We start from the raw sequence: 11,863 nt of genomic DNA on the forward strand, positions 1-11,863 counted from the left end.
CCTCATCTCCATACATTTGAGGACAGGGTCAGAGAGGGGGTCTCTGTGTGGCAGAGCCAGAAGAGCTGAGCAGTGGGTGCTTAGTAAATGTTCATTAAACTGAATTGTACAGGGCTGGCTTCATAGATGTGCCACTTGCTGGTGGCAAGGGCCCCGCACACTAAAGGGACCTGAACTTGGTTTAGTGCTCTGCTACCACCACCTTGATATTCTTAATGATTTTTGAACAACAAACTCCACATTTTCAGTTCCCACTGGGTCCCACAAGTTATGTAGCTGGTCCTGCCCCTGAAACAGAGATGTGGTTTGTTCTTTGGAGGGGCTCCCCTGCCTCATCCCTGCCCCAACCTCATCCCAAGATGCCCCAAGCGGAGGGGGACACAGAGCTAGGAAAAGCTGATGTTTGGTGAGCTTCTTGGAGGTCCCCCCGAGTCAAGGCTGACCAAGCATGTGTCTGGGCAGGAGAACTTGGCTGCTCTGTCCTGGCAGCCTTGCTCCCATGCACAGGCCTGCATCTTGCCTATCTGTCCATCTATGTACCCCCATCCTTGACCCTGGCCAGGGGTGGGGATGGAGGGCTATTGTGCCACAGGGCTCCTGGTCTCAGGGGGAATTCTCTGTCATTTGGGGAGACTTGGGCCCTCTAGTCACTCCTACCCATGCCCCCACTAGGATGGGAGGGTTGGTGGAGGGGGTGGGGTGGGAGGCCTAATTAGCAGCCAGAGGCAGGCAGCAGGCGGGGGAGGGGGGCACAGATCGGGCTGACTTTTCCCGCTATAGATCTGTTCTCAGGGAGAGGCACTAGCCGGCTGGCTTAGGCTCTGGCTTGGCTATTTTAGGAATATTCTTAACCCTTCCCATGCCACTGCCATCATCAGACTCCTCTTCCAGAGCACAGAACATCAGGCTGTCACCTCTCCCTGTTCCCTCCTCCCCAGTCCCTGCTGTTCCTCCCTGGCAGCTGAGAAGGTCAGAGTTTTCTCAGTGGTGAGGCCAGTTGACTTTTGCCAAAGAAAACTCCTAGCCCCTGAACCCCCTTCTTTGTTCCGCCCTGTGCCTTCTCCCTTTCCACCTCATCACAGCTCTGGACTCAGAAAAGCGGCAGACTGAGCATGGACTCAGCTCTTCTTCTCATTTTATAAAATTGGGAGGGTTAGACTCCCCCACCCGGGGGAAAACAGCTGACCTGGATCCCAAGAGTAAGAAAGGAAGCTCAGTCCTGGCTTCCAGCCTCTGGCAGAGCAGCAGCCCTGGCCAGCCTGACTTTGATGCCCCATTAGGGGCAAGTTTCCAGGGGGTGTCCCACACAGCAGCCCGAGCCCCTCAGTGTCATGGGGTTCTCTTTGCCTGATTTCTCTCCCACTCTAGGTCCTTCCCAGGGTGTCACTTCTTGGGAAAACCTAGGCCAGGATATAGGCACCGCCTGGGCAAGGCGAAGGGGAGTCCCATTGGGGACCAGGAGGGCTCAACATTAATAAATCTGAAATTCCAGCCAAGACAGGGAAAGAGATCTCGGCTCTCACTGTCAGGAGTTCCTGCATCCGGGATGGGCTTGCCTGAGCGGGGAGGCCCAGGACATCTGGGCGTTGTGGTGCCATCCCTCAGGCACATGCCTTCTGGGACTAGGAGTTGGAGTTTACTACCAAGTGCTATTGAGAAAGCTTGCTTTGGAAATCCAGGCATATGGCTAATGATGCCACATAAATGCCCAAGGGCCTGGGGTGTGTCTGGCACTGTGCTGGGCACTGGGGATAGAGGACTGATAATCAAGAATCATTCTCTGCCTGAGAAAGGAAACTCTCAGAGGCTGGTTCTCCAGGTGTCTGACCACCAGCCTGGGTCAAGTGTTGACGGGCTGGGGCGAGTGAGTCCTCCCCACAGGTGCCATGTAACTCTCCCTCCTCCAGATTGTCACAACCAGCCCAGCTCCAGAAGTGACAGGACTGCCTGGGGGTAGGGGTGAGGCCAGAAAAAAATGCTTTAGTTCCTATCAGGGGCTACAGAGGGGGCTGTTGTGATGGGGGTCACTGAGCTGCAGGTCCTCCAGCTTCCAATGTAGAAAGAGCCTGATGGAGTGATCATGGGTCCAGGGAAAGATTTTGAGTTCAAAGAGGTAATATCCTCCAGGGACTCCAGGAGAATTTTCTGTGTCATGTAAAAAGTAAGAAGAGGCTGAGTGTGGTGGCTTAGCCTTGTAATCCCAGTCTTTTGAGAGCCAGAGGCAGGAGGATTGCTTGAAGCCAGGAGTTGAGATCACAGCCTGGGCAACATGGCAAGACTTTGTCTCTACAAAAAAAAAAAAGGCGAGAAGATCCCTCTCTTTGCCCCTAATTGAGAGATATGACTAGAAGGCAGGAGGTTGGCTGTCAAGTGGGGAGTGCTTATCAGGTAGGGGTGGGGCAGGTTTGATGTTATCTCGGAAGGTATTTCTGGCTCTACAGTTCCTGATGAAGCCATACTCAAGCACTTAGGCCAACCTTTGGCAAAACTAGGAGCAGAACTCAGGAGTCCTGGATGCCTGCCTCTCCAGTCTCCAGTGCGGTCCCACCTCCCCTCCCCCATGCTCCTCGTTTGCTAGCTCCCTCCCCGCCAGTTTCCAGGCTGGGAGCCCCAGCTGGCGGACGATGTCTTGCTCCTCAGCAGCTGGGATTTGTAAATATTTATAGGAACATAGAACAGATCAGTGGCTGACAGGCCTAGGGAGCGGGCAGGGCCCTGCCCGGAGCTCAACAGCTTCACTCCCCCTTCCCACACCCTGGCCTGATTTGAGGGAGCCCAAGATGACAAAGATGGGGTGATCAAGCAGGGTATGGGGCCAGCAGCCTCCACATCCAGGGACACCAGCTTGAAGGATAAGTTTGTCCATCTGCCCCAGGCTCTGCTTCCACACTCGGTCACTCACATCCTTCTGCCCTCACCACAGCTCACCTGCGTGCTCATGTGGCCAAGGCCACACTGACCCCCGCCCTTACTCTTTCAACACTTCACTGTCACACTCACACATGTACACACATGCTCTCCAACTCCCACATCCACGTTGACGATTACTCTCATAGGCTCACACCTTTGCACATTCACCAGCTCATGCTCACAGACCCACTGGGGGCCCAGATTTCAGCCACTCCCCATAGGTCTTAACACAGGTCCTGGGAGGGCAAGTCCTGTTTCCTGTCTGAGGTGGGGTATGAGCATGTGCGCACGTGCATGCATGTGTGTGTGTGTGTGTGTGTGTGTGTGTGTGTGTTTGTGTGTGTGTGTGTGTGTGCATGCTTGTAGGGAACAAGAGGGAATAGGTCCTGAAGTCAGGGAGTGAGGAAGAGGGAGGAGAGAGGGAGAGAGGCATGGACCAAGGGCCATTCAGAGCTGATAGAAGCCTGGAGTGGAAGCAAGGCAGAGACAAGGGCAAGGCAAAGAAATAGAGACTGACAAGGGTCAAGCCAGAGGGGGAAGGGAGTGGGAACCGAGGTCCCCCCGCCCAGATGAGAAGCTGTCACATTGCTGCTCCGGTGGCCATGAGACCAGCACCACCCCCAGCTAGAGCCTTTCCCCTCTGGATCTTGTCACTGTGGCTTGGCTTTGCTGCTTGGGCAGCCGGGAGTGGTGACAAGCAGGGAAGATAGTGCCCAGGGCGGCTGGCCATGCCACTCCAGCCTGGCTGCCAGCTCACTCATCACTGCCCATCTCATCACCCACAGGGGCCCAGATGAAACCAGGGATCGGCCTGGCTGCCCTTGCCTCCCAGTGTCACAGTAGAGGGTAGGGGAGCCACTGGCCCCTTCCCCAAAAGGCAGGCAGTGTTAACCAGACCTTGCCCAGGTCCCTGGACCTTGAAGCTGGGCTTGGGGAAAATGGGCCAGCTCTCTGCTCCCAGCCACCCAGGACCTGCTAGACAGGGAAGGAATTGGTGAATGAGACAGGGGGCTTGAGGAGGGGATTGGGGAATGAAGCCACTATGAGGAACCCAGTGTGTTTTGGGCATAAACTTTTTATTTAATCTGCTTTACCATGCACAAGAATGATGACCCAACATCCCATGCCCCTGGGTGCTGTGTTAAATAATCGTCCTTCTTGCCTTGGGTCTGTCTCAGGGTATTAGTTCTGGGGCATCAATCAGCCAGTTTGTGCTCTGCAATCTGAGAACAACCATTTCTATAAAATCAGTAAGGCAAAAAAGGAATCATAATACAAAACAGGGAAATTTGCATTGACTGCTGTTTTCCTGTTTTTTTGTCATCAGTAGTACAGCTTTCCGTCCAGGTTTTGACGTCCTGATTGATTCATGCTTTCACAGGTTCATTCATGTATTTACTCAACAACCATTGCTCATCCGAGTGCCAGGTCCTGAGCTGCATCCTGGGAGCCAGTGAGAAAGCCAGACAAGGTTCTTGCTTACATAGTGTTTAGAGTTGATCAAAACCAAACACACGCACAACAAAATGTGATTCCCCCAAGAGGCCAGAGAGCAGTGTCAGAGGAGTGCCCAGCCTGGGGACCCAGACATTGGGCTCTTCCAGCGGAACACTTGGAAATCACCCAGAATTCTTCTCTCGTTCCAGGATCAACATCTTCCCATCCCTCTCCTGCCTCAGCAGATTCGCTTTCCCTAAAAATCAGGCCATCTGGTAATGGGAGGATGTATGAATGTGAAACTGAATCTCAGCTTGGACATCACTGGCCAGGTGATCTTAGGGAAATTGCTTCATCTCTGAGTCACAGTTTACTTTTCTGTGAAATGCAGTAAGTAATACCCATCACGAGGGTACCATTGGCTTTTTAAGTATATACATCACCAAATAAGGTGCCTGGTACACAGTAGGGCCTCGACCAGTGCTAGCACCTTTCCCTGCCCCTTTGCCAGTGATATATGCTGCGTTTCTCCTCACAGACAGGGAAAGGAAGCTTAGGGGGTGTGGGGGGTGTAGGAGGACCCAGCATTCCATGTGCCATTAATCTATGTTTTATGCTGTCTTCCCAGGCATCTGATTCTGTTCTGCTCTATGGGAGGCCTCTCTTGAGGGAAAGAGGGTGAAGAGGTGTGGATTTGTCACCTGAACCACTTGAACACTCCAGAGAAACAGCCCCTTTCTTCACTCTGTTTCTTCTTTCTCTGGATTTCAAGTTTATAAAAGCATATTGTGGGTCTGGTGGTTATGGAATGGTGATGGTAACAGTGGTGTGATGGGAGTGGTGGCGGTGGTAATGATGATATTGGTGGTAGTGATAGAGGAGGTGGTGGTGGTCATGATGGTATTGGTCGTGTTGATGGTGGTGATGGAGGTGGTGGTGGTGGTGGTGGTGGTGGTGGTGGTGGAGCTGGTGGTGGTGGTCATGGAAATGGTGGTAGTAATAATAATGGTATTGATGACAGTGATGGAGGTGATGGTGGGGGTAGTGATGGTGGTGGTGATAATGACTTTATTGATGGTACTAATGGAGGTAATGGTGGTGGTAGAGATAATAGAGGTGGTGGTGATGGTAGTGATAGTGGTGGTGATGGAGGTGGTATTGGTAATGAGAGTATTGATGGTGGCAATGGAGGTGATGGAAATGACGGTGGTGGTAGAGATGGTGGAGGTGGTAATGGTGGTGGTGGTGATGGAGGTGGTAGAGATGGTGGTGGTGATGGAGGTGGTAGTGGTGATGGTAGTGATGGAGGTGGTGTGGGTAATGATGGTATTGGTGGTGATGATGGAGGTGATGGTGGAGGTAGATAATGGAGGTAGTAATTGTGGTGGTGGTGGTGGTAGAGATAGTGGTAACAATGGAGGTGATGGAGGTGGTAGAGCTGGTGGTAGAGATGGAGGTGGTAGTGATGGTAGTGGTGATGGAGATGGTGATGGAGGTGGTGGTGGTGATGGTAGTGATGGAGGTGGTGTTGGTAATGATGGTATTGGTGGTGATGATGGAGGTGATGGTGGAGGTAGATAATGGAGGTGATAATTGTGATGGTGGTGGTGATGGAGGTGGTAGTGGTGGTGATCATGATGGTAGCCATGGAGGTGATGGTGGTGGTAGAGATAATGGAGGTGGTGATGGTGCTGGCAGTTCATTTCAAAATCCCATGCTCAGATTTTGAGAGCTAGAAGAGGGCTCCATTTCAGTGAATCTCTGAAGGCCAGCTTTGTGCCAGGCCCACGGTGCCCACCTCCTTTTCACAGTAATGCCCTGAGGTTACTATCTCCTTTTACAGATAAGAACACTGAGACCAAATATCAAATGACCTGGTCAGAGGCATAGAGAGGTTTTTTTTCTGGTGTTTTGTTTTGTTTGGTTTGGTTTGGTTTGGTTTTTGTTTTTTGAGAGAGTCTTACTCTGTCACCCAGGCTGGAATGCAGTGGCATGATCTCGGCTCAGCTCACTACAACCTCCACCTCTTGGGTTCAAGTGATTCTCCTGCCTCAGCCTGCAGAGTAGATTGGATTACAGGTGCCTGCCACCATGCCTGGCTAATTTTTGTATTTTTAGTAGAGATGGGGTTTCACCATGTTGGCCAGGATGGTCTCGAACTCCTGACCTCAAGTGATCCACCTGCCTCAGCCTCCCAAAGTGCTGGGATTACAGATGTGAGCCACCGCACCTGGCCTATGGAGAGGTATTTAAAACCTGGGTCCTTTAACTTCTAGTCCACCTTTCTTTTCTATGCCATCATGATGCCACTCACATTTCACAGTAGAGGAAATGGAGATCCAGAGAGGTCAGGTAATTTGCCTAAGGTCATGCAGCAGTTAGAAGCAGAGCCTGGCCATTTCATCTGCACTCCTAGGTCTCAGCAGCCTTCTCATCACCAAGGGCTGCGGGTATTACTGAGAAGGCTAGAAGGACCACCAGCGCATTGCAGAGGCTCACAGCCACGACAGAGGCCCAGAGCCAGACCTCCTCAGGTCCCTGGGACAGGCTCTGGATCTGCTGTCCTCCTGTCCCTGAACACTGTCAACTCCAATCTCCCCTCGAGCCTCAGAGTGAGAGTGACAGACAGGCTGGCCCTGGCCAGCCCATTAAACCTGACACCTTCTCTTCCAGATCTGGCTCTGGGCCTCCCTTAGCCTGAGCACCATGCTGCGGCAGCTCTGACTGGCACTGAGGTGGGGTGGCGGGACTGGCATTCCTCTACTATCTCCTCCCCATCTGAGATCTGACGTGCTGAGCTTGGGGATTCAATCATCTTGCTCTCCTTGTCCTTTTCCAGTCTCAGACCTTAGTTTTCTGTGGGGGGTGGAAAAAAAAGAAGTAGCTCTACCTTGACCCCACTAACAGTCAGTGAAAAACGGAAGAGAGAGTAAGAATTGTGCCCAGGCTCCACATTGTCCACAAGCCCCTCCCCCAGGAAGCCTTCTTGGACTCATCCCACCCAGTTCTGCTCCCTCTGAACCCTCTGCACCATTTCTCCTATCTCAAAGCTATGTATCTGGCTCTAATCTGAGTCATGATGATGATGGTGGTGGTGATGGTGGTAATGGCAGTGGTGATGGAGCTGGTGGTATTGGTTGTGGTAATGGTGGTGGTATTGGTTGTGGTGATGGAGGTGGTGGTATTGGTTGTGGTGATGGTGGTGGTGGTATTGGTTGTGGTGATGGTGGTAGTGGTGGTATTGGTTATGGTGATGGTGGTAATATTAGTTGTGGTGATGGTGGTGGTGGTGATAGTACTAATGGTAGAGGTGGTAGTGGTACTGATACGGAAGGAAAGTGCTGGGAAAGGAAGAGGGTGGTCCCTTTAAATGATATGGAGGCAGTTAAGGAAAGGCAGTTGGGTAGAGAAGGGCGTGGTTCCTGGCTAGGGCTCCACCCCCATGGATCTAGGTGAGGACAGATATTCCTGTCCAAATGTTGCATTTCCCAAGACCACCCTGGCCTGCATGCTCCCACCCTGTGCCTATAAAAACCCCAAAATCCTAGCAGGCACACACACAGGTGGCTGGACATCAAGAGGAGCATGTCAGAGGAGGAGCACACGGGTGGCTGGATGTTGAGAGGAATGCACCGACAGGCCCTGGCACGATGGCAGGTCATAGACCATCAGCCAGCTGAACTAGGCAGAGTTTGGCTGAGGCAGAGTTTGGCTGGAAAATCAGAGGGAAGTGGGCGAACTGCAGGGGAAAACCATTTCCCTTCTGGCTCCCCCATCTGCTGAGGGCTACTTCCACTCAATGAAACCTTGCACTCCTTCTCCAAGCCCGTGTGTGATCTGATTCTTCTGGTACACCAAAGAAAGAACCCTGGGATACAGAAAGCCCTCTGTCCTTGTGACAAGGTAGAGGGTCTAATTGAGCTGGTTAACACACGTCATCTATAGACGGCAAAGCTAAAAGAGCACATGGTAGCACATGCCCACTAGGGCTTCAGGAACTGTAAGCATTCACCCCTAGACACTGCCATGGGGTCGAAGCCCGTCTGTATGTTCCCCTAGAGGTTTGAGTAGCGGGGCAGGGCACTGCCAATCCCCCTGTCGCTCCCTGTGAGGGAGACAAGGGAACTTTTCCCGTTTCAGTACTCTGGGATGGTCAGAGTTGGATAGGAACTCCTGGAGGGAGGGGAGGTTGACGTGTTACTACCTTCCTCTATGTCTCCCCACCAACTCTTTGTTTTTGTTTTGTTTTGCTTTGTTTTGAGACAGGGTCTCTCTCTGTCACCCAGGCTGGAGTGCAGTGGCATGATGATAACTCACTGTAGCCTTGAACTCCTGGGCTCAGGTGATCATCCCACCTCAACATCCCGAGTAGCTAGGACTGTAGGCACACACCAACATGCCTGGCTAATGTTTTAATTTTTTGTAGAGATGGGGTCTTGCTGGTTACTCAGGCTGGTATCAAACTCCTGGGCTCAAGTGATCGTCCCACCTCAAATTGCTGGGATTACAGGTGTGAGTCACCATGCCTATTTCCTGACCCCAACTCTTTAATAAAAGCTATTTATTGAGCATCACCCATAAAATAGGTACATGCTAAGCACCCTCCATGTAATAACTCATTTAATCCTTCCAACAATCACGAGATAGGTACTAATATTTTAGAGATGAGATAGCAGAGCCACAGAGAGGTTGAATAATGTGCCCAAGGTCATACAGCTCACAAAATAGCAGAGCCTTGGCCAGGCACCGTGGCTCACACCTGTAATCCCAGCACTTTGGGAGGTTGAGGTGGGAAGATCGCTTGAGCCCCGGAGTTTGAGACCATCCTGGGCAACATAGCAAGAACATATCTCTATTTTAAAAAATTAAAAATTGGCCGGGCACAGTGGCTCAGCCTGTAATCCCAGCACTTTGGGAGGCTGAGGCGGGTGGATCATGAGGTCAGGAGATGGAGACTGTCTTGGCCAACATGGTGAAACCCTGTCTCTACTAAAAATACAAAAGTTAGCTGGGTGTGGTGGTGCACGCCTGTAATCCCAGCTACTCAGGAGGCTAAGGCAGGAGAATCGCTTGAATCTGGGAGGCAGAGATTGCAGTGCTGCACTCCAGCCTGGTGACAGAGCAAGACTCCGTCTCAAAAAAAAAAAAAAAATTAAAAATTAGGAGAGTCCAGACTCAGCCACAGCCCAACATCAGAGTCTCAGCTCCATCCCTGCTCTCTTTTCCTGTCTCCTGAGCAGAGCTCCCTCCATGGGGCAGAGCTGGTGGGTAAGTTGGGCGGGAGACTTCCAGGGGCTCCACTGTCTTGGGGTTTCCAGGGCTTGGCAGAGCCATTCTATCTTCCTGCCTCCACACAAGCCTCCATCCCTTAGCAGCTCTGACCAGGAGAGGTGGGATGGTGGATTGAGGGGGATGTTAGGCTCCTAGTGGCGCTAGTAGCAGTCGGGCGGGGCTCCGCCTGGCCCAGCGGGGCAGCTGGCTCCAGCTCCTCGCTGGGGCTCCCGCCCTTGGGAGCTCCATCCTGCCGGCCTCCCTCCCTCCCAGGATCTCATTATATCCCTAAGAGAAACTGACAGCCTCAATATCTTACTTTGCAAATATAGTTTATTCCTTCAATAAAGCCGCCTTCGCAGGGGAATGTTTAAGACCCGCTCTCCCCCGAGAGCCTCATTTGAATTTCTAAAGTCTTCAGTCGGCTTCTCCAATGGGGCAGCTGGGTGAGGAGAACGCAGCAGCCGCTTAGAGGGGATTCATTTCCTGTCTGGGTCTCCGCCGCCGCCGCCGATGGGGGAGCTGAACTGACAGAGAGGACTGCTGGCTGCCTGGATGCTGGTGGGCAGAGGACAGGGATGCCTTAGCCTGAGTTTGTCCTCTGGTTGGGGCGAGGGGTGCAGGCCTGGCTCATGCTCACGTGGGTGAATCTGTGCATTCACTCGGGGGCCTCCAGCCTCCATTCCTGTAGCCCAGGTTCTTCCTCGAGGGCTCAGGTCAGGGGCTCCTCCACAGGACCTCTCAGCCCAGGAGCTACTCTATGGGGTCCCCCTGCCCAGGGACCCCTCCGCTGGGTCTCTATACCGAGGGGCCCCCAGACACTATCTCTCAGAGGCCCAGGCCACCGATCCCTGGGGATGGGGCCTCCTCCTGACTGGACCCCCTCACTCCAGGGGGGTCCCCCATCCCAGGCCCCCGTGGGAGTCTCTAATTAAAGGGCCGGCATGCCCCTTGGGGACTCATTAGGCCCGCTGTGCAGAGAACATTTAATCATTGCTCAGAGCATCGATTGGAAAATCAATTTCTTTGTCTCTCCGCACGCGGCGCTGGAGAAGTGGGGGGAGCGCTGACCTCCTTCTGCTGCCATGTAAAGTGCTGCACATTTAATCAGGGAACAGAAATCAATTAGCCACTTACGAGGCTGGCTTTAGTTACCCAGTCGGCAGGGCCTGCGCTGCAGTTTGACGCTGACAGAAGCGAATCTCAACGCGATGGGCTGGTCAGCACCGGCCCGTCCCCACAGCTATCCAGGGCCCTCGGCTTCTCTTTCCCACGCACCAGCACCTGCCATCTAGATAGGCCCCCTAGACCCGCCCCACAGAACCCCTGGGAAGGCTCCCAACCCTCCATCCTCCCTCACTAACCTCCTTTCCGGTGCTCAGTTCTGTCAACCTTGAGAAGCCACCTGGAGACTCAGATGCAAATCTCAGCTGTGCTGCAGAACGCGGAGACGGGTGCCTGTAATCCCAGCACTTTGGGAGGCCAAGCCTGGCGGATTGCTTGAGGTTAGGAGTTCGAGACCAGCCTTGCCAACATGGTGAAACCCCGTCTCTACAAAAAATAAATACAAAAATTAGTCGAGTGTGGTGAGGCACACTTGTAATCTCAGCGACTTGGGAAGTTGAGGCACAAGAATCGCTTGAACCCAGGAGGTGTGGTTGCGGTGAGCCAGGATCACGCCATTGCATTCCAGCCTGGGTGACAGAGCAAGACTCTGTCAAAAAAAAAAAAAAAAAAATTATATGGACATGGTGTTGCACACCTGTAGTCCCAGATACTGGGGGAGGGGGGATTGCTGAGCCCAGGAGGTCCAGACCGCAGTGAGCCATTATTGAGCCACTGCACTCCAGTCTAGGCACCAAAGCAAAACCCTGTCTCAAAAATAAAGAAATAAATAAATTAATTTAATTATACAAAATAAACACAAACCTCAGCTTTGCTTCCTACTGGCTTCCATGATATCAATGAAGTTTTGAACTGGACTCTCAAGCACACTTTGTTCATCAAATGGGAATAGTAATAGTTACCACCTCACCAGTGTGTTCTGGAAATTCAATGTGATCATCTTTATTAAGCTCCTACCAGATCAAGCTCAGTTGAAGAGAACTTTGAACTCACATCAGCGGAACCATGCCCTTCCCACCCCACAGTCAGCCAAGGCAGACGAGGGGACGGTGTGTGTGCGAGTGGGAAGGGGGACCTCTGGCCACTGCTCCCCTTCAGCACAAGGACAGGTGGGCCCAGT

The sequence above is a fragment of the Rhinopithecus roxellana genome, chromosome 19 (assembly GCF_007565055.1).
Source record: "Rhinopithecus roxellana isolate Shanxi Qingling chromosome 19, ASM756505v1, whole genome shotgun sequence".
Lineage (NCBI taxonomy): Eukaryota > Metazoa > Chordata > Mammalia > Primates > Cercopithecidae > Rhinopithecus > Rhinopithecus roxellana.